This window comes from Myxocyprinus asiaticus, chromosome 29 (assembly GCF_019703515.2).
Source record: "Myxocyprinus asiaticus isolate MX2 ecotype Aquarium Trade chromosome 29, UBuf_Myxa_2, whole genome shotgun sequence".
Taxonomy (NCBI): Eukaryota; Metazoa; Chordata; class Actinopteri; order Cypriniformes; family Catostomidae; genus Myxocyprinus; species Myxocyprinus asiaticus.
In genome coordinates this window covers 45,736,828-45,763,494 of record NC_059372.1, presented here as the reverse complement: position 1 = coordinate 45,763,494, position 26,667 = coordinate 45,736,828, and positions in this window count along the sequence as shown.

The following is a 26,667-nucleotide window of genomic DNA, read 5'->3' as shown; positions in this document are numbered from 1 at the left end:
ATGGAGGGAACGAGACATTGGTCCCTCCTGCCAAAATGCTGAACTTCCCGCTGAAATGGCCGGACCTTATATCGGCTCCTCAGCGTAAAACCTGAATGAGTGGTTGCATACCAGCTCCTTTTATACCCGTATGTCTGGGGGAGTGGCATGCAAATACCACTCGCCAATTTTCAGAGGTGTCTCGGGCTACCAAGAGTGACCCTAGTGTCACTACATCGACACCAACGTCTCGTTCCCTCCATCAGGGAACGGAGGTTACACCAGTAACCATGACGTTATTCTGGGGGACACCTGAATATTAAAGTATCATATCAAAAAGGGGATCAAGTTCAGCATCTGCTTACGAACTCAAACTTGGACTTTAGCATTAAGTGAAACCTGATTATCTACAAACACATATGATTGATGTTCCTGGTCATGTTTGTTACAGGAAGGATAGGCCATCACGAAGAGGGGGAGTCATGATTTATATCAAAGACTTATTAAATGTTCTGAAGTGAACTGGACGTTGGTTTAGAATGTTTGGTGATAAATGTTATAATGTCTCCAAAAATGAATTTTAATATTGTGATTATATAAAATCCACCCTCACATGATCTCATTTTACCATGATTTAGATTAATTGTTTAAATCTTTAAATGGTCGTATTGAAACAATTATAATTATATTTTCATATAAATTGGGCAAACATAGCAAGCAAAAATTGATAATCACAGCCAAACATAAATGTAACAATTAATAAAAGGCACAACAAGGATAACTCGAACAAGTAAAACTCTTATAGATCTTACCTTTACAAATAAACCTGAACGGGTAATAAAAACATAATCTGCTGACAGGTTTGTCTGATAATAATGACCCTAGTTGTTAGAAAAACAAACAAACAAACAAAAAAAGTTTGTGGAGTCATTTTTAATCAGATTTCTAAACCAGGGTTGGTAGGCATCCCAAAGAGTAAATCTACACAATTTGAAAATGATTTAAAAAAAAATTGGAAAAATGTTTTACAAATTAATGATTTGGATAGAAATTGTGAAACTGATGAATAACTTTTTCCAGTGGTTTTCAAAGTTATATGCAGCCATTGAAATGCAGTCGACAAGATGCATCTCTACCGTGGATAAACTCTGACATCCATCAATTAATGAAGAGGAGAGATCTTGCTCTGAAAAAGTCTGTGATTACTAAAACAAACAGATATTTTCAGTTTTAAATCCTTAAGAAATAAAAAGTAGTTAGTGAATTGCGAAAGGCAAAGACTGCTTATTTTAATCAATTGATTGCTGAATTGGGAGGAAATAGCTCATCTCTTTGGAAGCACATTAGCAACTTACTAAATAAGAATGCAAACAAAAAACCATTATTGGAGTTGAATATAATGGAAGAATTAACACTGATAGCAAGAAGAACTCACTATAAATTTTAAACCAGTAAAATTACCACAATATATAAGAGACACACACTTGTCCTTTTATATTTCTGAGGTTGATCAAGATAAACTACTTTATTAATCAACTGAATGATTCAAGGGTTCAAGATATATTTGGAATTGACACTGCATTTATTTATATATATATATATATATATATATATATATATATATATATATATATATATATATATATATATATATATATAAGCGGCAGTCTGCTAAATCCCATAGAAAATGTGATAAATGTATCTATTAGAGAGGGCAAATTCCCCCAAATTGGAAAACCTCTATTATAACCCCAATTTTTTAAAGCAGGAGCAGCAGATAAAGTTCAGAATCATAGACCGATTTCTATACTCTCTGTAACTTCATAAATCCTGGAAAAATTGGTAAATGAACAACTTAACTATCTGGAAAAAAATAAATTTCTTTATCCTAAACAATTTGGTTTTAGGCCCAAGTATTCAACTGAATTGGCAAACTGCTATCTTAGAGTTTGAAGGAGCATTAGATAATGGTAATGCAGTAGGCGCAGTATTTTTGGTTCTCAAAAAGACATTTGATACAGTGAATCATAATATTCTCTTGCATAAACTTAAGGGGTTCAGTTTCTCTCAGCAGGTAGTAAATTGGCGTAGATCATATTCAGAATCTCGAGATCAATGCGTTAATAAATAGTTCAAGATAATCTTTACAAAATAATAAAATGGGCCTTCCTCAAGGGTCAAATTTAGGTCCTTTGTTGTTTTCCTTATACATGAATGGCTTACCAGATTATTGTAAAGAAACTAGATGTCTACTATATGCAGATGACAGTAATTTATGTATCAGCTAAGACTCCTTATATAGCAGTAGATTTATTAGCAAATGAACTGACTGGGGTGTCTCAGTGATTGCAAAATAGCTGTTGGACTCTGAACTGCACCAAAAAAAAAATAAAAATAATAATTTTCATGTGTTTTTCAATCAGAAGCAGGGAAATGGATGGTTTTATAATTAAGATCGATCAAAGGGCAAAAGGGGCAGTTAAAGATTCTAAACAAAAATTTGATGTACATATAAAGAGGCTGTGTAGAACCATCAGAACAAACCTGAATTGTTTTCATGTGATTAGACCATATATATATCCATTAAAGCAGCTAAATTATATATTCATGCAATGGTCTTTTCACATAAAATTATAACTAGAAGACAGGTATACAAAAGGAAGTCAAAATGAGTCATTGTAGCATGTTTGCATGCATTATGAGATCTAAACAATCATTTTAATGAAAGAACCTGAATGTCAACACAGAACTGTTCAAACTTCATGAAACAGCTCTCAAAAGTCCAAAAGCAATTTTTTAATCTCAAAAAGTTGTTTGGATTAATTTTTCATCAGAATTCACTTCCTTTTGACTGAAACATGACATTTCACTATTGCAACTAGAAGGTAGCAATGCATTGCAAAAGTAAGTCAAAATGAGTCATTGCAGCTTGTTTGCATGCATTATGAGATCTAAACAATCATTTTAATGGAGGAATCTGAATGTCAGTACAGAACTGTGCAATCTTCATGAAACAGCTCTCAAAAGTCCAAAAGCAACTTTTTAAGCTCAAAAAGTTGTTTGGAATCGTTTTTCATCAGAATTCATTTCCTTTTCAGTGATACAAGACATTTCCTAATGTCACTAGAAGGCAGCTATGCATTGCAAAAGGAAGTCAAAATGCGTGATTGAAGCACGTTTGCATGCACTATGAGAAATAAACAATCATTTTAATGGAGGAATCTGAATGTCAGTACAGAACTGTTCAAACTTCATGAAACAGCTCTCAAAAGTCCAAAAGCACATTTTTTAATCTCAAAAATTTGTTTGGATTAGTTTTTCATTAGAATTCACTTCCTTTTCACTGAAACATGACATTTCAATATTGCAACTAGAAGGCAGCAATGCATTGCAAAAGGAACTCAAAATGAGTCATTGCAGCATGTTTGCATGCACTATGAGAACTAAACAATCATTTTAATGGAGGAATCTGAATGTCAGTAGAGAACTGTACAAACTTCATGAAACAGCTCTCAAAAGTCCAAAAGCAACTTTTTAAGATCAGAAAGATGTTTGAAGTCATTTTTCATCAGAATTCACTTCCTTTTCACTGAAACGTCATGGTTACCGGTGTAACCTCTGTTGCCTGATGGAGGGAACAAGACACTGGTGTCGATGTAATGACACTAGGGGTCACTCTTGGGAGCCCAAGACACCTCTGGTCTTTGATAAAAGGCCAATGAAAATTGGCGAGTGGTATTTGCATGCCACTCCCCCGGACATACGGGTATAAAAGGAGCTGGTATGCAACCACTCATTCAGGTTTTACGCTGAGGAGCCTATATAAGGTCCGGCCGTTTCAGTGGGTAGTTCAGTGTTGTGGCAGGAGGGACCAACGTCTCGTTCCCTCCATCAGGGAACGGAGGTTACACCTCTAACCATGACGTTCCCTATCTGTAACTCACTTGACATTGGTGTCGATGTAGTGACACTAGGGGTCCCTATACAAAACACCACAAGGCTGAACTGTGTTACGTGAACTGGCGGTATGTGGTGGGCAGACTTGCTGTGTGCCTCATAGCCAGCACACCAGGTCGACATGTAACACCCCCCCCCCCACTGTCACATTTCTGAGTGTAGAACGGCCCTTTTTGGGGACAAGTTGACTACCCAAAAATAGAAACAGGCTTAACCCAGTCACGGCCTCTTTTCCCCTTCTCTTTTTCCACTCCCTAAAAAAGAAGGGGGATTATCCGACTGGGCCGCCAGGTGTCATCCCTCCCAAGGGGATGACACTGCGGAGACCACACCTCGCCCAAGAGAGGGGGGGGATATTTAAGTGGAAAAATACATCACATGGTCTTTCCAACCATGTGGAGAGCCTTCAAGGTAGATCCTGCCCAATGGGGGAGGAGTTACTACAAACATGGAGACTGGGGCAGAGGGGCTCTGCCCAAGGAAGACGAAGTTTGCCAGCAGGGAAACGAACTAGCGGAGTATATATATCGCATGGGGTTTAGCATTACAGGGGACCACCACATGCGGAGCACCTACCCCAGAACAGGGCTTTTAGTTAGCGCGTGTACTGGGCCGGCAGTCAGTCTCTCCGAACACTCGACTGCCACAGGGCTTGGAGGAAGTCAACCAGGGAAAAAATTTTGTGAACACTACTGGGAATTAACGGCACATGTCTTTAGCTCAAAACGAGGTGGAAGGTGCTATGTGCAAGCAATACACCCGGCCGGCTATCCCGGGCTTATCCGCTTGTGTTGCATGCCACTACCTGGGACGAAACCAGTTCCACCCGGAGGTTGTAGAACCTTGCAAAGGTTCTCTGCTCTGCAAATGTCTGTTAGAGAGGCACCTCTGGCCTGGGCCCAAGAAGCCGATACACCATGGGTAGAATGGGCTCGTAGCCCTACTGGGGGCTGCATGTATTGGCAGATATGCCATAGTTATGGCGTCAACGAGCCAGTGGGCGATCCTCTGCTTGGAGACAGCGCTTCCTTTCCACTGTGCACTAAAGCAGACAAAGAGCTGCTCAGAGACTCTAAAGCTCTACGTGCGATCCAAATAGATGCATAAAGCACGCACCGGACACAGCAACGACAGGGCTGGGTCTGCCTCCTCCTGGGGCAGCGCTTGCAGGTTCACCACCTAGTCGCTAAAGGGGTGGTGGGAACCTTGGACACATAGCCCGGTCAGGGTCTCAGGATCACGTGAGAGTAACCTGGACCGAACTCCAGGCACGTTTCGCTGACAGAGAATGCTTGCAGGTCACCTGCAAAGGCTCAAAGGGGGCTCTCTGTAGACCCTGAAGAACTACAGCAGTCCGATGAGGGAACAGGGCATGGCCTGGAGGGATTCAGCCTCCTGGTGCCTCTTAGGAACCTGATGATCAGGTTGTGCTTCCCTAAGGACTTACCGTCAACTGCGTCGTGGTGTGCTGCTATGGCAGCAACATACAACTTCAAGGTGGAAGGGGACAGCCTCCCTTCCAACCTCTCTTGCAGGAAGGAAAGCACTGATCCGATTGTGCATCTTTGGGGGTCTTCCCGACAGGAAGAACACCACTTAGTGAACAGACGCCACTTAAAGGCATACAGGCACCTCGTAGAGGGAGCCCTAGCCTGAGTGATCGTGTCTACCACCGCAGGTGGGAGACAGCTTAGGTCTTCCGCGTCTCGTCCAGGGGCCAGACATGGAGATTCCAGAGGTCTGGGCGCGGGTGCCAGATGGTGCCAGAAGGTCCTTCCTCAGGGGAATTTGCCAGGGGGGAGCTGTCGCGAGGAGCATGAGGTCCGAGCACCACGTCTGGGCGGGCCAGTAGGGTGCTACCAGGACGACATGCTCCTCGTCCTCCCTGACCTTGCACAGGGTCTGTGCAAGCAGGCTCACTGGGGGAAACGCATATTTGCGAATGCCAGTGGGCCAGCTGTGTGCCAGTGTGTCTATGCCGAGGGGGGCCTCGGTCAGGGCGTACCAGAGCGTGCAGTGGGAAGGATTCTTGGGAAGTGAACAGGTGCACCTGTGCCTGTCGAATCGACTCCAAATCAGCTGGACCACCTGAAGGTGGAGTCTCCACTCTCCCCTGAAGGTAACCTGTTGTGACAGCACGTCCACTGTAGTGCTGAGGTTGCCTGGGATGTGAGTGGCTTGCAGCGACTTGAAGTGCTGCTGACTCCAGAGGAGGAGACGGCGGGCGAGTTGTGACATACAACGAGAGCGCAAACCACCTTGGCGGTTGACATATGCTACCATTGTTATGTTTTCTGTCTGAACTAACACGTGCTTGCCCTGGATCAACGGCCAAAACCTCCGCAGGGCGAGCAGAATTGTCAACAACTTGAGGCAGTTGATGTGCCAATGCAGTCGCGGACCCGTCCAGAGGCCAGTGGCTGCGTGCCCATTGCAAACAGCGCCCCAGCCCAATTTGTAGGTGTCTGTCGTGACCACGACGTGCCTGGGGACCACCTGCCCGTAGGAATGAGAGGTCGGTCCGAGGGCTGAAAAGACGGTGACAGACCATTGTAATGGCCACGCGGTGTGTCCCGTGGCGCCATGGCCATCTCGGGACTCGAGTCTGGAGCCAGTGCTGAAGCGGCCTCATATGCATCAACCCGAGCGGGGTGGCCACCGCCGAGGATGCCATATGCCCAAGGAGCCTCTGAAAACATTTCAGTGGAACCGCTGTTCCCTGTTTGAATGCCTTCAAACAGGCCAGCACCGACTGGGCACGCTCATTCGTAAGGCGCGCCATCAAGGAGACTGAGTCCAACTCCAAACCGAGAAAAGAGATGCTCTGAACCGGGAGGAGATTGCTCTTTTCCCAGATGACCCGAAGCCCTAGTCGGCTGAGGTGTGAGAGCACCAGGTCCCTGTGTGCGCACAACACGTCGAGAGTGAGCTAGGATTAGCCAGTCATCGAGATAGTTGAGAATGCGAATGCCCATCTCCCTTAACGGGGAAAGGACAGCCTCTGCGACCTTCGTAAAGATGCGAGGGGACAGGGACAGGCCGAAAGGGAGGACTTTGTACTGATACGCCTGACCCTCGAACATGAACCGCAGGAAGGGTCTGTGTTGAGGAAGGATCAAGGCATGGAAGTACACATCCTTCAGATCTACCGCCGCGAACCAATCTTGATGCCGGACGCTCGCCAGAATGCATCTTGAACGGGAGTCTGTGTAAAGCCTAGTTCAGAACTCACAGGTCCAAGATTGGCCTCAACCCACCGCCTTTTTTCGGTACGATGAAGTAGGGGCTGAAAAACCCCTTCTTCATCTCGGCTGGAGGGACAGGTTCTATCGCGCCCTTCCGTAGGAGGGCAGCGATCTCCGCGCAAGGTAGCAGCGTTTTCGTCTTTCATCAAGGTGAAGTGGACACCGCTGAACCTGGGCGGATGCCCGGCGAAGTGAATCTCACAGCCGAGTCGGACGGTCCGGACCAGCCCTCGTGACGGATTGGAAAGCACAAGCCATGCATCCAAGTTCCACGCAAGGGGGACCAAAGGGACAACGTCATCGGACGTACCAGCAGGTGGGGCCTCGCGGCGGGGCGGAGCTTGAGGTGCTACAACATGTTGTGGCTGTGCTGAGTCTAAGGACATTGAAGCACTTACCTGGCTCCTTGTGACCACCCCCGGAACAGCCTGAGATGGGGGAGGAAGAGGCCTGTCCTCGTGACCCATGGAGACTGTCACATCGGAGGCGGATTTGTGCCACAGCTGGGCGCTCAGGGGTGGGAGACCGCCGCTGGAGCACCAAACCTGCCAAATAGAGTGGTGGACGGTGGTCGTGATGACGGCCGTACACACCGGATATGTGACCCAGGGAACAAGGAAACCACTCTTGCTGAGCTCTTGAGTACTACAGCCATTGGGCATGCAGCGCAATTAAATGCAAAAGGTAACAAAAAGATGGAGATCTGCTTACCAGCTCCAGAGCAGCGGGTTTCATTGTCCCTGGGTCGCCCGTCTCAAGGGCACTTTGAAGCCTTTCATGGGTTCTGGGCGGCCGCGAGACGGGCGGCGTCTGCTTCCTGCGGTGGGCTCCACACGGGGCTGGGCCAAAGGGGCGGGCTGCGGCGGAGCTGGTGCAGTCACAGCAGGGGGACGCCCTTGGCGATGAGTAGACAGGGTGCGGGATCTTGAGCCACGCTGGGGCAGGATATGCCGGCTAGCACCCAACTACTGCTCTACCATCGAAAACTGCTGGGCAAAGTCCTCGACGGTGTCGCCGAATAGGCTCGCCTGGGAAATGGGGGCAGCAAGGAATCGTGTCTTGTCGGCCTCACCCATCTCGGCCAAGTTGAGCCAAAGGTGGCGCTCCTGGACCACTAGTGTGTCCATCATCCACCCGAGAGACCACGCCATCGCTCGGAGAGCGAGGTCGGTCGCCGAGCGCAGTTCCTGCATCAATCCCGGGACGGAACTACCCTCGTGTGGTTCCTTTAGCACCTTGGCAGACTTGCAGGAGAGCCATGGCGTGCAGGGCGGAGGCGGCTTGTCCAGCGGCACCATAGGCCTTGGCCATCAGAGACGACATAAACCTACAGGCCTTGGACGGGGGCTTTGGGCACCCGCACCAGGTGGCGGCGCTCTGTGGGCATAGGTGCACCGCGAGCACCTTTATCCACCGGGGGATTGCCGAATAGCCCTTGGCCGCCCCACCATCGAGGGTAGTGAGGGCGGGGAAGCTGAAAAGATCGGGACCGGGCAGTAAAAAAGTGCCTCCCGCGACCTTGTCAGCTCTTCATGCACTTCCGGGAAGAAAGGAAAGGGGGCGGGGCGTGGCTTTGAGGGGCGCCGCGAGCCCAGGAACCAATCACCGAGCCGCGAGGGTTCAGGGAAGGGCAGTAAAATCCGCTCTAACCGAAGCTCGCAGCTGCCTGGGAAAGCATGTCATCATCTCCGCGTCAGCCTGTGACTGGGCAATCGACCCCGAAGGGAGGACGAGCCCGCTCCCGATGCTGTGCTCGGACAAGCCCGCTCTCTGATGCTGCGCTCGAGAGCTCATCACTTTCGCGGGCTCCGAATAAGAGGTCGAACTCACCGTGAGACGAGCCGGCGGACTCACCCGGAAGCCCGATCGGGGAAGACGAGCGTGCTGGAGAATGGGAGGTCCGCGGGGGGATACCCAGCAGAGGCAGTCCCATTGGGGTCCCCAAATCGTCCCCAGTGCTAGCCGCGCTAGCCTCATACCCGTGGGTAAAAGGACCGAGGCGGGAGCCTCTGGGGTGGCTCGCTTTCTTACGAAGGCGAGCCGCGACCGCAACGTTGCCATGGACATATTCTCGCAATGAGAACATGACCAACCACGAACGCTGTCTCCGCGTGAGCAGAGCCCAGACACGAAAGACCGTGATTGTGACTGTTAGAAGGCGAGAGATAACGAGCACAATCAGGAATAACACACAATCGGAAAAGCATCTTTAAAAAGACGCGTCTTTAAAAAGACGTTCCGTGTGTGCGCTCTTTTAGAGAAATATATACTCTTTAAGAGGGCAAAAATGCTCTTTCAGAAAATATACTCTCTAGTTTTTCTGCCGAAGCGCCCAGGGGCGTTCTCTGCAGTGCACCAGTGCAGAGGGGGGAGAAGTCGCTGAAATGTGCCGTCAGATCCAGCAGAGGTGAATAAACAGTAGTATTCAGCTCAATGAGCATGACCATTCGGCTCCGAAGAGAATATCTGAATGAGTGGTTGCATACCAGCTCCTTTTATACCCGTAAGTCTGGGGGAGTGGCATGCAAATACCACTCGCCAATTTTCATTGGCCTTTTACCAGAGGTGTCTCGGGCTCCCAAGAGTGACCCCTAGTGTCACTACATCGACACCAACGTAGAGTGAGTGACAGATAGGGAACATTTCATTTCACTATTGCAATTAGAAGGCAGCTATGCATTGCAAAAGGAAGTCAAAATGCGTGATTGCAGCATGTTTGCATGCTTTATGAGAGCTAAACCATCATTTTAATGCAAGAACCTGAATGTCGATACAGAACTGTGGAAACTTCATGAAACAGCTCTAAAAATCCAAAAGAAACTTTTTATGCTCAAAAAGTTGTTTGGATTAGTTTTTCTTCAGAATTCATGTCCTTTTCACTGAAACATGACATTTCAATATTGCAACTAGAAGGCAGCAATGCATTGCAAAAGCAAGTCAAAATGAATGATTGCAGCTTGTTTGCATGCATTATGAGATCTTAACAATCATTTTAATTGAGGAATCTGAATGTCAGTACAGAACTGTGCAAACTTCATGAAACAGATCTCAAAAGTCCAAAAGCACCTTTTTAAGCACAATAAGTTGTTTGGATTAGTTTTTCATCAGCATTCACTTACTTTTCACTGAAACATGAGTTTTCACTATTGCAACTAGATGGAAGCAATGCATTGCAAAAGGAAGTCAAAATGAGTCATTGCAGCATATTTTCATGCATTATGAGATCTTAGCAATCATTTTAATGGAGGAATCGGAATGTCAGTACAGAACTGTGCAAAATTCATGAAACATCTCTCAAAAGTCCAAGACCAACTATTTAAGATCAGAAAAATGTTTGGAGTCATTTTTCATCAGAATTCACTTCCTTTTCACTGAAACATTTCATTTCACTATTGCAACTAGAAGGCAGCTATGCATTGCAAAAGGAAGTCAAAATGCGTGACTGCACCATGTTTGCATGCATAATGAAAGCTAAACAATCATTTTAATGGAGGAATCTGAATGTCATTAAAGAGCTGTGCAAACTTCATGAAACAGCTCTCAACAGCCCAAAAGCTAATTTTAAGTTCAGAAAGATGTTTGGAGTCGTTTTTCATCAGAATTCACTTCCTTTTCACTGATACAAGACATTTCCTAATGTCACTAGAAGGCAGCTATGCATTGCAAAAAGAAGTCAAAATACATGATTGCAGCATGTTTGCATGCATTATGAGATCTTAACAATCATTGTAATGGAGGAATCTGAATGTCAGTACAGAACATTGCAATCTTCATGAAACAGCTCTCAACAGCCCAAAAGCAAATTTTTAAGCTCAGAAATATATTTGGAGTAATTTTCAATCAGAATTAACTTCTGAACTTCATGTTTTCACTGAAACATGACATTTTACTATTGTAACTAGAAGACAGGTATGCAAAAGGAAGTCAAAATGCGTGATTGCAGCATGTATTCATGCATTATGAGAGCTAAACCATCATTTTAATGAAAGAACCTGAATGTCAACACAGAATTGTTCAAACTTCATGAAACAGCTCTCAAAAGTCCAAATGCAACTTTTTAATCTCAAAAATTTGTTTGGGTTAGTTTTTCATCAGAATTCACATCCTTTTCACTGAAACGTGACATTTCACTATTGCAAGTAAAAGGCAGCAATGCATTGCAAAAGCAAGTCAAAATAAGTAATTGCAGCTTGTTTGCATGCATTATGAGATCTTAACAATCATTTTAATGGAGGAATCTGAATGTCAGTACAGAACTGTGCAAACTTCATGAAACAGCTCTCAAAAGTCCAACAGCAACTTTTTAAGATCAAAAAATTGTTGGATTAGTTTTTCATCAGAATTCACTTCCTTTTCACTGAAACATGACTTTCACTATTGCAACTAGATGGCAGCAATGCATTGAAAAGAAAGTCAAAATGCGTGATTGCAGCATGTTTGCATGCATTATGGGATCTAAACAATCATTTTAATGGAGGAATCTGTATGTCAGTACAGAACATTGTAAACTTCATGAAACAGCTCTCAATAGCCCAAAAGCTAATTTTAAGCACAGAAAGATGTTTGGATTGTTTTTCATCCGAATTCACTTCCTTTTCAATGAAACATGACATTTCCTAATGTCACTAGAAGGCAGCTATGCGTTGCAAAAGGAAGACAGAATGCATGATTGCAGCATGTTTGCATGCATTATGAGAGCAAAATCATCATGTTAATGAAAGAACCTGAATGTCAACACAGAACTGTGCAATCTTCATGAAACAGCTCTCAACAGCCCAAAAGCTAATCTTAAATTCAGAAAGATGTTTGGAGTCATTTTTCAACAGAATTCATATTCATTTCACTGAAACAAGACATTTCACTATTGCAACTAGAAGGCAGCAATGCATTGCAAAAGGAAGTCAAAATGAATCATTGCAGCTTGTTTGCATGCATTATGAGATCTATACAATCATTTTAATTGAGGAGTCTTAATTTCAGTACAGAACTGTGCAAACCTCATGAAAAAGCTCTCAAAAGTCCAAAAGCACCTTTTAAAAATAATAGTAAAATGTCATAATTCAGTGAAAACATGAAATTCAGAAGTGAATTCTGATGAAAAACGACTCCAAACAACTTTCTGAACTTAAAATTTGCTTTTGGATTTTGAGAGCTGTTTGAAGTTTGCATAGTTCTGTAATGACATTCAGATTCCTCCATTAAAATGATTGTTTAGATCTCATAGTGCATGCACACATGCTGCAACGACTCATTTTGACTTCCATTTGCAATGCTTAGCTGCAGACTACTTGCAATATTGAAATGTCTTGTTTCAGTGAATAAGAAGTGAATTCTGATGATATACGACTCCAAACATCTTTCTGAACTTAAAATATGCCTTTGAAGTTTTGAGAGGTTTTTGATGAAGTTTGGATAGTTCTGTAATTACTGTCAGATTCCTCCATTAAAATGATTGTTTAGAACTCATAGTGAATGAAAAGATGCTGCAATGAATCATTTTGACTTGCTTTTGCAATGCATGGCTGCAATCTGTTAACATACGAGAAATGTCTTGTTTCAGTGAAAAAGAAGTGAATTTCTGATGAAAAACGACTCCAAACATCTTTGTGAGCTTAAAAGGTTTATTTTGGACGTTTGAGAGCTGTTTCATGAAATTTGCACAGTTCTGTACTGAAATTAAGATTCCTCAATTAAAATGAGTGTTTGGATCTCATAGTGCATGCAAACATGCTGCAATGACTCATTTTGACTTCCTTTTGCAATGCATAGCTGCCTTCTAGTGACATTAGTGAAATGTCTTGTTTCAGTGAAAGGAAGTGAATTCTGATGATAAACGACTCCAAACATCTTTCTGAACTTAATATTTGCTTTTGTGCTTTTGAGCGCTGTTTGAAATTTGCACAGTTCTGTACTGACATTAAGAATCCTCCATTAAAATGATTGTTTAGATCTCATAGTGCATGCAAACATTCTGCAACGACTCATTTTGACTTCCTTTTGCAATGCTTAGCTGCAGACTATTTGCAATATTGAAATGTCTTGTTTCAGTAAATAAGAAGTGAATTCTGATGAAAAACGAATCCAAACATCTTTCTGAAATTAAAGTTTGCTCTTGGGTATTTGAGCGCTGTTTGAAATTTGCACATTTTTGTACTGACATTAAGAATCCTCCATTAAAATGATTGTTTAGATCTCATAGTGCATGCTAACATGCTGCAACGACTCATTTTGACTTCCATTTGCAATGCTTAGCTGCAGACTATTTGCAGTATTGAAATGTCTTGTTTCAGTGAATAAGAAGTGAATTCTGATGAAAAACGACTCCAAACATCTTTCTGAACTTAAAATTTCCTTTTGTGCTTTTGAGCGATGTTTGAAATTTGCACAGTTCCGTACTATCATTAAGAATCCTCTATTATAATGATTGTTTAGATCTCATAGTGCATGCACACATGCTGCACTGATACATTTTGACTTCCTTTTGCAATGCATAGCTGCCTTTTAATGACATTAGTGAAATATCTTGTTTCAGTGTAAGGATGTGAATTCTGATGAAAATCGACTCCAAACATCATTCTGAACTTAAAATTTCCTTTTGTGCTTTTGAGCGATGTTTGAAATTTTTACAGTTCTGTACTGACATTAAGAATCCTCCATTATAATGATTGTTTAGATCTCATAGTGCATGTGAACATGCTGCAAGGACTCATTTTGACTTCCATTTGCAATCCTTAAGCTGCAGACTATTTGCAATATTGAAATGTCTTGTTTCAATGAATAAGAAGTGAATTCTGATGAAAAACGACTCCAAACATCTCTCAGAACTTAAAATATCCTTTTGGACTTTTGAGAGCTGTTTGATGAAGTTTTGAATAGTTCTGCAATGACATTAAGATTCCTCCATTATAATGATTGTTTAGATCTCATAGTGCATGTGAACATGCTGCAACGACTCATTTTGACTTCCTTTTGCAATCCTTAAGCTGCAGACTATTTGCAATATTGAAATGTCTTGTTTCAGTGAATGAGTGAATTCTGATGAAAAACAACTCCAAACATCTCTCAGAACTTAAAACAGGCTTTTGTACTATTGAGAGCTGTTTGATGAAGTTTGCATAGTTCTGTAATGACATTCAGATTCCTCCATTAAAATGATTGTTTAGAACTCATAGTGCATGCACACATGGTGCACTGATACATTTTGACTTCCTTTTGCAATCCTTAGCTGCAGACTATTTGCAATATTGAAATGTCTTGTTTCGTTGAATAAGTGAATTCTGATGAAAAACGACTCCAAACATCTTTCTGAACTTAAAATTTGCTTTTGAGCGATATTTGAAATTTGCACAGTTCTGTACTGACATTAAGAATCCTCCATTAAAATGATTGTTTAGATCTCTTAGTGCATGCAAACATTCTGCAACGACTCATTTTGACTTCATTTTGCAATGCTTAGCTGCAGACTATATGCAATATTGAAATGTCTTGTTTCAGTGAATAAGTGAATTCTGATGAAAAACGACACCAAACATCTTTCTGAACTTAAAATTTCCTTTTTTGCTTTTGAGCGATGTTTGAAATTTTTACAGTTCTGTACTGACATTAAGAATCCTCCATTATAATGATTGTTTAGATCTCATAGTGCATTTGAACATGTTGCAACGACTCATTTTGACTTCCATTTGCAATGCTTAGCTGCAGACTATTTGCATTATTGAAATGTCTTGTTTCAGTGAATAAGTGAATTCTGATGATAAACGACTCCAAACATCTCACAGAACTAAAAATAGGCTTTTGGACTATTGAGAGCTGTTTGATGAAGTTTGCATAGTTCTGTAATGACATTCAGATTCCTCTATTAAAATGATTGTTTAGAACTCATAGTGCATGCACACATGCTGCACTGATATATTTTGACTTCCTTTTGCAATGCATAGCTGCCTTTTAATGACATTAGTGAAATGTCTTGTTTCAGTGTAAGGATGTGAATTCTGATGAAAATCGACTCCAAACTTCTTTAAGAATTAAAATTTGCTTTTGTGATTTTGAGCGATATTTGAAATTTGTACAGTTCTGTACTGACATTAAGAATCCTCCAATAAAATGATTGTTTAGATCTCATAGTGAATGCAAACATGCTGCAATGACTCATTTTGACTTCCTCTTACAATGCTTAGCTGCAGACTATATGCAATAATGAAATGTCTTGTTTCAGTGAATAAGTGAATTCTGATGAAAAACGACTCCAAACATCTCTCAGAACTTAAAATAGGCTTTTGGACTATTGAGAGCTGTTTGATGAAGTTTGCATAGTTCTGTAATGACATTAAGATTCCTCCATTATAATGATTGTTTAGATCTCAAAGTGCATGTGAACATGCTGCAACGACTCATTTTGACTTCCTTTTGCAATGCATAGCTGCCTTTTAATGACATTAGTGAAATGTCTTGTTTCAGTGAATTCTGATGAAAAATGACTCCAAACATCTTTCTGAACTTAAAATTTCCTTTTGTGCTTTTGAGCGATGTTTGAAATTTGCACAGTTCTGTACTGACATTAAGAATCCTCCATTATAATGATTGTTTAGATCTCATCTTGAATACAAACTTGATGCAACGACTCATTTTGACTTCCATTTGCAATGTTTAGCTGCAGACTATTTGCAATATTGAAATGTCTTCTTTCAGTGAATAAGAAGTGAATTCTGATGAAAAACGACTCCAAACATCTCTCAGAACTTACAATGTGCTTTTGGACTATTGAGAGCTGTTTGATGAAGTTTGCATAGTTCTGTAATGACATTCAGATTCCTCCATTAAAATGATTGTTTAGTGCATGCACACATGCTGCACTGATACATTTTGACTTCCTTTTGCAATGCATAGCTGCCTTTTAATGACATTAGTGAAATGTCTTGTTTCATTGAAAGTATGTGAATTCTGATGAAAATCGACTCCAAACATCTTTCTGAACTTAAAATTTCCTTTTGTGCTTTTGAGAGCTGTTTGATGAAGTTTGCATAGTTCTGTAATGACAATCAGATTCCTCCATTAAAATAATTGTTTAGAACTCATAGTGCATGCACACATGCTGCACTGATACATTTTGACTTCCTTTTGCAATGCATAGCTGCCTTTTAATGACATTAGTGAAATGTCTTGTTTCTGTGAAAGGATGTGAATTCTGATGAAAATCGACTCCAAACATCATTCTGAATTAAAATTTGCTTTGGTGATTTTTGAGCTATATTTGAAATTTGTACAGTTCTGTACTGACATTAAGAATCCTCCATTAAAATGATTGTTTAGATCTCATAGTGCACGCAAACATGCTGCAATGACTCATTTTGACTTCCTTTTGCAATGCTTAGCTGCAGACTATATGCAATATTGAAATGTCTTGTTTCAGTGAATTCTGATGAAAAACGACTCCAAACATCTTTCTGAACTTAAAATTTCCTTTTGTGCTTTTGAGAGCTGTTTGATGAAGTTTGCATAGTTCTGTAATGACATTAAGATTCCTCCATTATAATGATTGTTTAGATCTCATAGTGCATGCAAACATGCTGCAACGACTCATTTTGACTTCCATTTGCAATGTTTAGCTGCAGAGTATTTGCAATATTGAAATGTCTTGTTTCAGTGAATAAGAAGTGAATTCTGATGAAAAACGACTCCAAACATCTCTCAGAACTTACAATGTGCTTTTGGACTTTTGAGAGCTGTTTGATGAAGTTTGCATAGTTCTGTAATGACATTAACATTCCTCCATTAAAATGATTGTTTAGATCTCATAGTGCATTCAAACATGCTGCAATGACTCATTTTGACTTCCTTTTGCAATGCATATTTGCCTTCTTGTTACAATAGTGAAATGACATGTTTCAGTGAAAAGGAAGTGAATTCTGATGGAAAAACTACTCCAAACAACTTTTTGAGCTTAAAGAGTTGCTTTTGGACTTTTGAGAGCTGTTTCATGAAGTTTGCTCATTTCTTTACTGACATTCAGATTACTTCACTAAAATTATTGTATAGCTCTCATAATGCATGCAAACAATCTGCAATCACACATTTTGACTTCCTTTTGCAATGCATATTTGCCTTCTTGTTACAATAGTGAAATTACATGTTTCAGTGAAAAGGAAGTGAATTCTGATAAAAAACTACTCCAAAAATCTTTCTGAACATAAAATTTGCTTTTGGACTTTTGAGACCTGTTTCATGCTGATTGCACAGTTCTGTATTGATTAAGATTCCTTAATTAAAATGACTGTTTAGACCTCATAATGCAAGCAAACATTCTGCAATCACACATTTTGATTTCCTTTTACAATGCATAGTTAACTTCTTGTTACAATAGTGAAATGACATGTTTCAGTGAAAATGAAGTGAATTTTGGTGAAAAACTATGCCAAATAACGTTTTGAGTTTAAAAATTTCCTTTTGATCTTTTGAGAACTGTTTCATGAAGTTTGCTCATTTCTGTAATAACATTCAGATTACTTCACTAAAATTATTCTGTAGATCTCATAAGGCATGCAAACATGCTGCAATCACACATTTTGACTTCCTTTTGCAATGCATAGCTGCCTTCTAGTGACATGAGTGAAATGTCTTGTTTCAGCGAAAATGAATTGAATTCTGCTAAAAAACGACTCCAAACATCTTTCTGAACTTAAAATTTGCTTTTGGGCAGTTGAGAGTTGATTCATGAAGTGTACACAGCTCTGTACTGACATTCAGATTTCTCAATTAAAATGACTGTTTAGATCTCATAATGCATTAAAACATGCTGCAATGACTGATTTTTCCTTCCTTTTGGAATGTATAGCTGAAATAGTGAAATGATACGTTTCAGTGAAAAGGAAGTGAATTCTGATGAAAAACTACTCCAAACAACGTTTTCAGCTTAAAGAGTTTCTTTTGGACTTTTGAGAGCTGTTTCATGAAACTTGCTCATATCTTTACTGACATTCAGATTACTTCACTAAAATTATTGTGTAGCTCTAATAATGCATGCAAACATGCTGCAATCACACATTTTGACTTCCTTTTGCAATGCATAGCTGCCTTCTAGTGACATGAGTGAAATGTCTTGTTTCAGCGAAAATGAATTGAATTCTGCTAAAAAACGACTCCAAACATCTTTCTGAACTTAAAATTTGCTTTTGGGCAGTTGAGAGTTGATTCATGAAGTGTACACAGCTCTGTACTGACATTCAGATTTCTCAATTAAAATGACTGTTTAGATCTCATAATGCATTAAAACATGCTGCAATGACTGATTTTTCCTTCCTTTTGGAATGTATAGCTGAAATAGTGAAATGATACGTTTCAGTGAAAATGAAGTGAATTCTGATGAAAAACTACTCCAAACAACGTTTTGAGCTTAAAAAGTTGCTTTTGGGCTGTTGAGAGATGTTTCATACTGTTTGCACAGTTCTGTATTTATTGAGTCCTCAATTAAAATGACTGTTTAGATCTCATAATGCATTAAAACATGTTGCAAAGACTGATTTTACCTTCCTTTTGCAATGTATAGCTGAAATAGTCTAATGACATGATTCAGTGAAAAGGAAGTGAATTCTGATGAAAAACTACTCCAAACAATGTTTTGAGCTTAAAAAGTTGCTTTTGGACTTTTGAAAGCTGTTTCATGATGTTTGCACATTTCTGGACTGACATTCAGAATCCTTCACTAAAATTATTGTGTAGTTCTCATAATGCATGAAAACTTGCAAAAATCACACATATTAACTTCCTTTTGCAATGCATAGCTGCCTTCTAGTGACATTATTGAAATGTCTTGTTTCAGTTAAAAGGAATTGAATTCTGATGAAAAACTACTCCAAACAACGTTTGAGCTTAAAAATTTCCTTTTGGTCTTTTGAGAGCTGTTTCATGAAGTTTGCTCATTTCTTTACTGACAATCAGATTACCTCACTAAAATTATTGTGTAGCTCTCATAATGCATGAAAACATTCTGCAATCACACATTTTTATTTCCTTTTGCAATGCATAGCTGCCTTCTTGTTACAATAGTGAAATGACATGTTTCTGTGAAAAGGAAGTGAAATCTGATGAAAAACTACTCCAAACAACGTTTTGAGCTTAAAAAGTTGCTTTTGGACTTTTGAGAGCTGTTTCATGATATTTGCTCATTTCTGTACTGACATTCAGATTCCTTCACTAAAATTATTGTGTAGTTCTCATAATGCATGAAAATTTGCAAAAACACATATTAACTTCCTTTTGCAATGCATAGCTGCCTTCTAGTGACATTATTGAAATGTCTTGTTTCAGTTAAAAGGAATTGAATTCTGATGAAAAACGACTCCATAAATTTTTCTGAAATTAAAATTTGTTTATTGTCTGTTTAGAGCTGTTTCATGAAGTGTGCACAGCTCTGTATTGACATTTAGATTTCTCAATTAAAATGACTGTTTAGATCTCGTAATGCATTAAAACATGTTGCAAAGACTGATTTTACCTTCCTTTTGCAATGTATAGCTGAAATAGTGAAATGATACGTTTCAGTGAAAAGGAAGTGAATTCTGATGAAAAACTACTCCAAACAACGTTTTGAGCTTAAAAAGTTGCTTTTGGACTTTTGAGAGCTGTGTCATGAAGTTTTCTCATGTCTTCACTGACTTTCAGAGTACTTCACTAAAATTATTGTGTAGCGCTCATAATGCATGAAAACATTCCGCAATCACACATTTTGATTTCCTTTTACAATGCATAGCTAACTTCTTGTTTCAGTAGTGAAATGACATGTTTCTGTGAAAAGGAAGTTAATTCTGATGAAAAACTAATCCAAACAACGTTTTGAGCTTAAAAAGTTGCTCTTGGACTTTTGAAATATGTTTCATGCAGTTTGCTCATTTCTGTACTAACAATCAGATTGCCTCACTAAAATTATTGTGTAGCTCTCATAATGCATGATAACATTCTGCAATCACACATTTTGATTTCCTTTTACAATTCATTGCTATCTTGTTACAATAGTAAAATGAAATGTTTCAGTGAAAATTAAGTGAATTCTGATGAAAAACTACAGCAATCAACGTTTTGAGCTTAAAAATTTCCTTTTGGTCTTTTGAGAGCTGTTTCATGAAGTTTGCTCATTTCTGTACTAACATTCAAATTACTTCATTAAAATTATTGTGTAGCTCTTATAATGCATGAAAACATGCACAAATCACACATTTTGACTTCCTTTTGCAATGCATAGCTGCCTTCTAGTGACATGAGTGAAATGTCTTGTTTCATCGAAAAGGAATTGAATTCAGCTGAAAAACGACTCCAAACATCTTTCTGAACTTAAATTTGCTTTTGGGCTGTTGAGAGTTGTTTCATTCTGTTTGCACAGTTCTGTATTGTCTAAGATTCCTCAATTAAAATGACTGTTTAGATCTTTTAATGTATTAAAACATGCTGCAATGACTGATTTTACCTTCCTTTTGCAATGTATAGCTGAAATAGTGAAATGACATGTTTCAGTGAAAAGGAAGTGAATTCTGATGAAAAACTATACCTAACAACGTTTTGAGCTTAAAAAGTTGCTTTTGGACTTTTGAGAGCTGTTTCATAATGTTTGCTCATTTCTTTACTGACATTCAGAGTACTTCACTAAAATTATTGTGTAGCTCTCATAATGCATGAAAACATTCTGCAATCACACATTTTGATTTCCTTTTACAATGCATAGCTAACTTCTTGTTACAGTAGTGAAATGACATGTTTCAATGAAAATGAAGTGAATTCTGACGAAAAACTACATCAATCAACGTTTTGAGCTTAAAAATTTCCTTTTGGTCTTTTGAGAGCTGTTTCATGATGTTTGCTCATTTCTGTGCTAACATTCAGATTACTTCATTAAAATTATTGTGTAGCTCTTATAATGCATGAAAACATGCACAAATCACACATATTGACTTCCTTTTGCAATGCTTAGCTGCCTTCTAGTGACATTAGTGAAATGTCTTGTTTCAGTGAAAAGGAATTGAATTCTGTTGAAAAACGACTCCAAACATCTTTCTGAACTTAAAATTTGCTTTTAGGCTGTTTAGAGCCTTTTCATGAAGTTTGCACAGTTCTGTACTGATATTCAGATTCCTCAATTAAAATGACTTGTTAGATCTCATAATGCATTCAAACATGCTGCAATGACTCATTTTTACTTTCTTTTGCAATGCATAGCTGCCTTCTTGTTACAATAGTGAAATGACATGTTTCAGAGAAAAGGAAGTGAATTCTGATGAAAAACTACTCCAAACAACGTTTTGAGTTTAAAAAGTTGCTTTTGGGCTGTTGAGAGATGTTTCAAACTGTTTGCACAGTTCTGTACTGATATTCAGATTCCTCAATTAACATGACTGGTTAGATCTCATAATGCATTCAAACATGCTGCAATGACCCATTTTTACTTCCTTTTGCAATGCATAGCTGCCTTCTTGTGACATGAGTGAAATGCCTTGTTTCAGCGAAAAGGAATTGAATTCTGCTGAAAAAAGACTCCAAACATCTTTCTGAACTTAAAATTTGCTTTTGGATGTTGAGATTTGTTTCAGGAAGTGTGCACAGCTCTGTACTGACATTCAGATTTCTCAATTAAAATGACTGTTTAGATCTCATAATGCATTAAAATATGCTGCAATGAGACATTTTACCTTCCTTTGCAATGTATAGCTGAAATAGTGAAATGACGTTTCAGTGAAAAGGAAGTGAATTCTGATAAAAAAAAAACTACTCCATATAACGTTTTGAGTTTAAAGAGTTGCTTTTGGACTTTTGAGAGCTATTTCATGAAGTTTGCTCATGTCTTTACTGACATTCAGAGTACTTCACTAAAATTATTGTGTAGCTCTCATAATGCATGAAAACATTCTGCAATCACACATTTTGATTTCCTTTTACAATGCATAGCTATCATCTTGTTACAGTAGTGAAATGACATGTTTCAGTGAAAAGGAAATGAATTCTGATGAAAATATACTCCAAACAACGTTTTGAGCTTAAAAAGTTGCTCTTGGACTTTTGAAAGATGTTTCATGCAGTTTGCTCATTTCTGTACTAACAATCAGATTACCTCACTAAAATTATTGTGTAGCTCGTATAATGCATGAAAACATGCTGCTATAACACATTTTGACTTCCTTTTACAATGCATAGCTGCCTTCTAGTGACATGAGTGAAATGTCTTGTTTCAGCGAAAAGGAAGTGAATTCTGATAAAAAAAAAAACAACTCCAAATAACGTTTTGAGCTTAAAGAGTTGCTTTTGGACTTTTGAGAGCTGTTTCATGAAGTTTGCTCATGTCTTTACTGACATTCAGATTACTTCACTAAAATTATTGTGTAGCTCTCATAATGCATGAAAATATTCCGCAATCACACATTTTGATTTCCTTTTACAATGCATAGCTAACTTCTTGTTTCAGTAGTGAAATATGTTTCAGTGAAAGTGAAGTGATTTTTGATGAAAACCTACGCCAAACAACGTTTTAAGCTTAAAAAGCTCCTTTTGGTCTTTTGAGAGCTGTTTCATGAAGTTTGCTCATTTATGTACTAACATTCAGATTACTTCTCTAAAACTATTGTGTAGCTCTCATAATGCATGAAAACATGCTGCTATAACACATTTTGACTTCCTTTTGCAATGCATAGCTGCCTTCTAGTGACATGAGTGAAATGTCTTGTTTCAGCGAAAAGGAATTGAATTCAGCTGAAAAACGACTCCAAACATCTTTCTGAGCTTAAATTTGCTTGTGGGCTGTTGAGAGTTCTTTCATGCTGTTTGCACAGTTCTGTATTGTCTAAGATTCCTCAATTAAAATGACTGTTTAGATCTCATAATGCATTAAAACATGCTGCAATGACTGATTTTACCTTCCTTTTGCAATGTATAGCTGAAATAGTGAAATGACGTGTTTCAGTGAAAAGGAAGTGAATTCTGATGAAAAACTACACCAAACAACCTTTTGAGCTTAAAAAGTTGCTTTTGGGCAGTTGAGAGATGTTTCATGCTGTTTGCACAGTTCTGTTTTGTCTAAGATTCCTCAATTATAATGACTGTTTAGATCTCATAATGCATTAAAACATGCTGCAAAGACTGATTTTACCTTCCTTTTGCAATGTTTAGCTGAAATAGTCTAATGAAATGTTTCAGTGAAAAGGAAGTGAATTCTGCTGAAAAACGACTCCAAACATCTTTCTGAATTTAAATTTGCTATTGGGCTGTTGAGAGTTGTTTCATGCTGTTTGCACAGTTCTGTATTTTCTAAGATTCCTCAATTAAAATGACTGTTTAGATCTCATAATGCATTAAAACATGCTGCAATGACTGATTTTACCTTCCTTTTGCAATGTATAGCTGAAATAGTGAAATGACATGTTTCAGTGAAAAGGAAGTGAATTCTGATGAAAAACTACTCCAAACAACGTTTTGAGCTTAAAAAGTTGCTTTTGGACTTTTGAAAGCTTTTTCATGATGTTTGCTCATTTCTTTACAGACATTCAGAGTACTTCACTAAAATTATTGTGTAGCTCTCATAATGCATGAAAACATTCTGCAATCACACATTTTGATTTCCTTTTACAATGCATAGCTAACTACTTGTTACAGTAGTGAAATGACATGTATCAGTGAAAAGGAGGTGAATTCTGATGAAAAACTACTCCAAACAACGTTTTGAGATTAAAAAGTTGCTTTTGGGCTGTTGAGAGATGTTTCATGCAATTTGCACAGTTCTGTATTGTCTAAGATTCCTCAATTATAATGACTGTTTAGTTCTCATAATGCATTAAAACATGCTGCAAAGACTGATTTTACCTTCCTTTTGCAATGTATAGCTGAAATAGTGAAATGACATGTTTCAGTGAAAAGGAAGTGAATTCTGATGAAAAACTACTCCAAACAACGTTTTGAGCTTAAAAAGTTGCTTTTGGGCTGTTGAGAGATGTTTCAAACTGTTTGCACAGTTCTGTATTTATTGAGTCCTCAATTAAAATGACAGTTTAGATCTCGTAATGCATTAAAACTTGTTGCAAAGACTGATTTTACCTTCCTTTTGCAATGTATAGCTGAAATAGTGAAATGACATGTTTCAGTGAAAAGGAAGTGAATTCTGATGAAAAACTACTCCAAACAACGTTTTGAGATTAAAAAGTTGCTTTTGGGCTGTTGAGAGATGTTTCATGCAGTTTGCACAGTTCTGTATTGTCTAAGATTCCTCAATTATAATGACTGTTTAGTTCTCATAATGCATTAAAACATGCTGCAAAGACTGATTTTACCTTCCTTTTGCAATGTATAGCTGAAATAGTGAAATGACATGTTTCAGTGAAAAGGAAGTGAATTCTGATGAAAAACTACTCCAAACAACGTTTTGAGCTTAAAAAGTTGCTTTTGGGCTGTTGAGAGATGTTTCAAACTGTTTGCACAGTTCTGTATTTATTGAGTCCTCAATTAAAATGACAGTTTAGATATCGTAATGCATTAAATCTTGTTGCAAAGACTGATTTTACCTTCCTTTTGCAATGTATAGCTGAAATAGTGAAATGACATGTTTCAGTGAAAAGGAAGTGAATTCTGATGAAAAACTACACCAAACAACGTTTTGAGCTTAAAAAGTTGCTTTTGGGCTCTTGAGAGATGTTTCTTGCTGTTTGCACAGTTCTGTATTGTCTAAGATTTCTCAATTAAAATGACTGTTTAGATCTCATAATGCATTAAAATATGCTACAATGACTGAGTTTACCTTCCTTTTGCAATGTATAGCTGAAATAGTGAAATTACATATTTCAGTGAAAAGGAAGTGAATTCTGATGAAAAACTACCCCAAACAACGTTTTGAGCTTAAAAAGTTGCTTTTGGACTTTTGAAAGCTGTTTCATGATGTTTGCTCATTTCTTTACAGACATTCAGAGTACTTCACTAAAATTATTGTGTAGCTCTCATAATGCATGAAAACATTCTGCAATCACACATTTTGATTTCCTTTTACAATGCATAGCTAACTTCTTGTTACAGTAGTGAAATGACATGTTTCAGTGAAAAGGAAGTGAATTCTGATGAAAAACTACTCCAAACAACGTTTTGAGCTTAAAAAGTTGCTTTTGGGCTGTTGAAAGATGTTTCATGCTGTTTGCACAGTTCTGTATTGTCTAAGATTCCTCAATTATAATGACTGTTTAGATCTCATAATGCATTAAAACATGCTGCAAAGACTGATTTTACCTTCCTTTTGCAATGTATAGCTGAAATAGTGAAATGACATGTTTCAGTGAAAAGGAAGTGAATTCTGATGAAAAACTACTCCAAACAACGTTTTGAGCTTAAAAAGTTGCTTTTGGACTGTTGAGAGCTGTTTCATGACTGTTTGCTCATTTCTTTACAGACATTCAGAGTACTTCAACTAAAATTATTGTGTAGCTCTCATAATGCATGAAAACATTGCTGCAATCACACTGATTTTGATCTTCCTTTTACAATGCATAGCTAACTACTTGTTACAGTAGTGAAATGACATGTATCAGTGAAAAGGAGGTGAATTCTGATGAAAAACTACTCCAAACAACGTTTTGAGATTAAAAAGTTGCTTTTGGGCTGTTGAGAGATGTTTCATGCAGTTTGCACAGTTCTGTATTGTCTAAGATTCCTCAATTATAATGACTGTTTAGTTCTCATAATGCATTAAAACATGCTGCAAAGACTGATTTTACCTTCCTTTTGCAATGTATAGCTGAAATAGTGAAATGACATGTTTCAGTGAAAAGGAAGTGAATTCTGATGAAAAACTACTCCAAACAACGTTTTGAGCTTAAAAAGTTGCTTTTGGGCTGTTGAGAGATGTTTCAAACTGTTTGCACAGTTCTGTATTGTATATGAGTCCTCAATTAAAATGACAGTTTAGATCTCGTAATGCATTAAAACTTGTTGCAAAGACTGATTTTACCTTCCTTTTGCAATGTATAGCTGAAATAGTGAAATGACATGTTTCAGTGAAAAGGAAGTGAATTCTGATGAAAAACTACTCCAAACAACGTTTTGAGATTAAAAAGTTGCTTTTGGGCTGTTGAGAGATGTTTCATGCAGTTTGCACAGTTCTGTATTGTCTAAGATTCCTCAATTATAATGACTGTTTAGTTCTCATAATGCATTAAAACATGCTGCAAAGACTGATTTTACCTTCCTTTTGCAATGTATAGCTGAAATAGTGAAATGACATGTTTCAGTGAAAAGGAAGTGAATTCTGATGAAAAACTACTCCAAACAACGTTTTGAGCTTAAAAAGTTGCTTTTGGGCTGTTGAGAGATGTTTCATGCTGTTTGCACAGTTCTGTATTGTCTAAGATTCCTCAATTATAATGACTGTTTAGATCTCATAATGCATTAAAACATGCTGCAAAGACTGATTTTACCTTCCTTTTGCAATGTATAGCTGAAATAGTGAAATGACATGTTTCAGTGAAAAGGAAGTGAA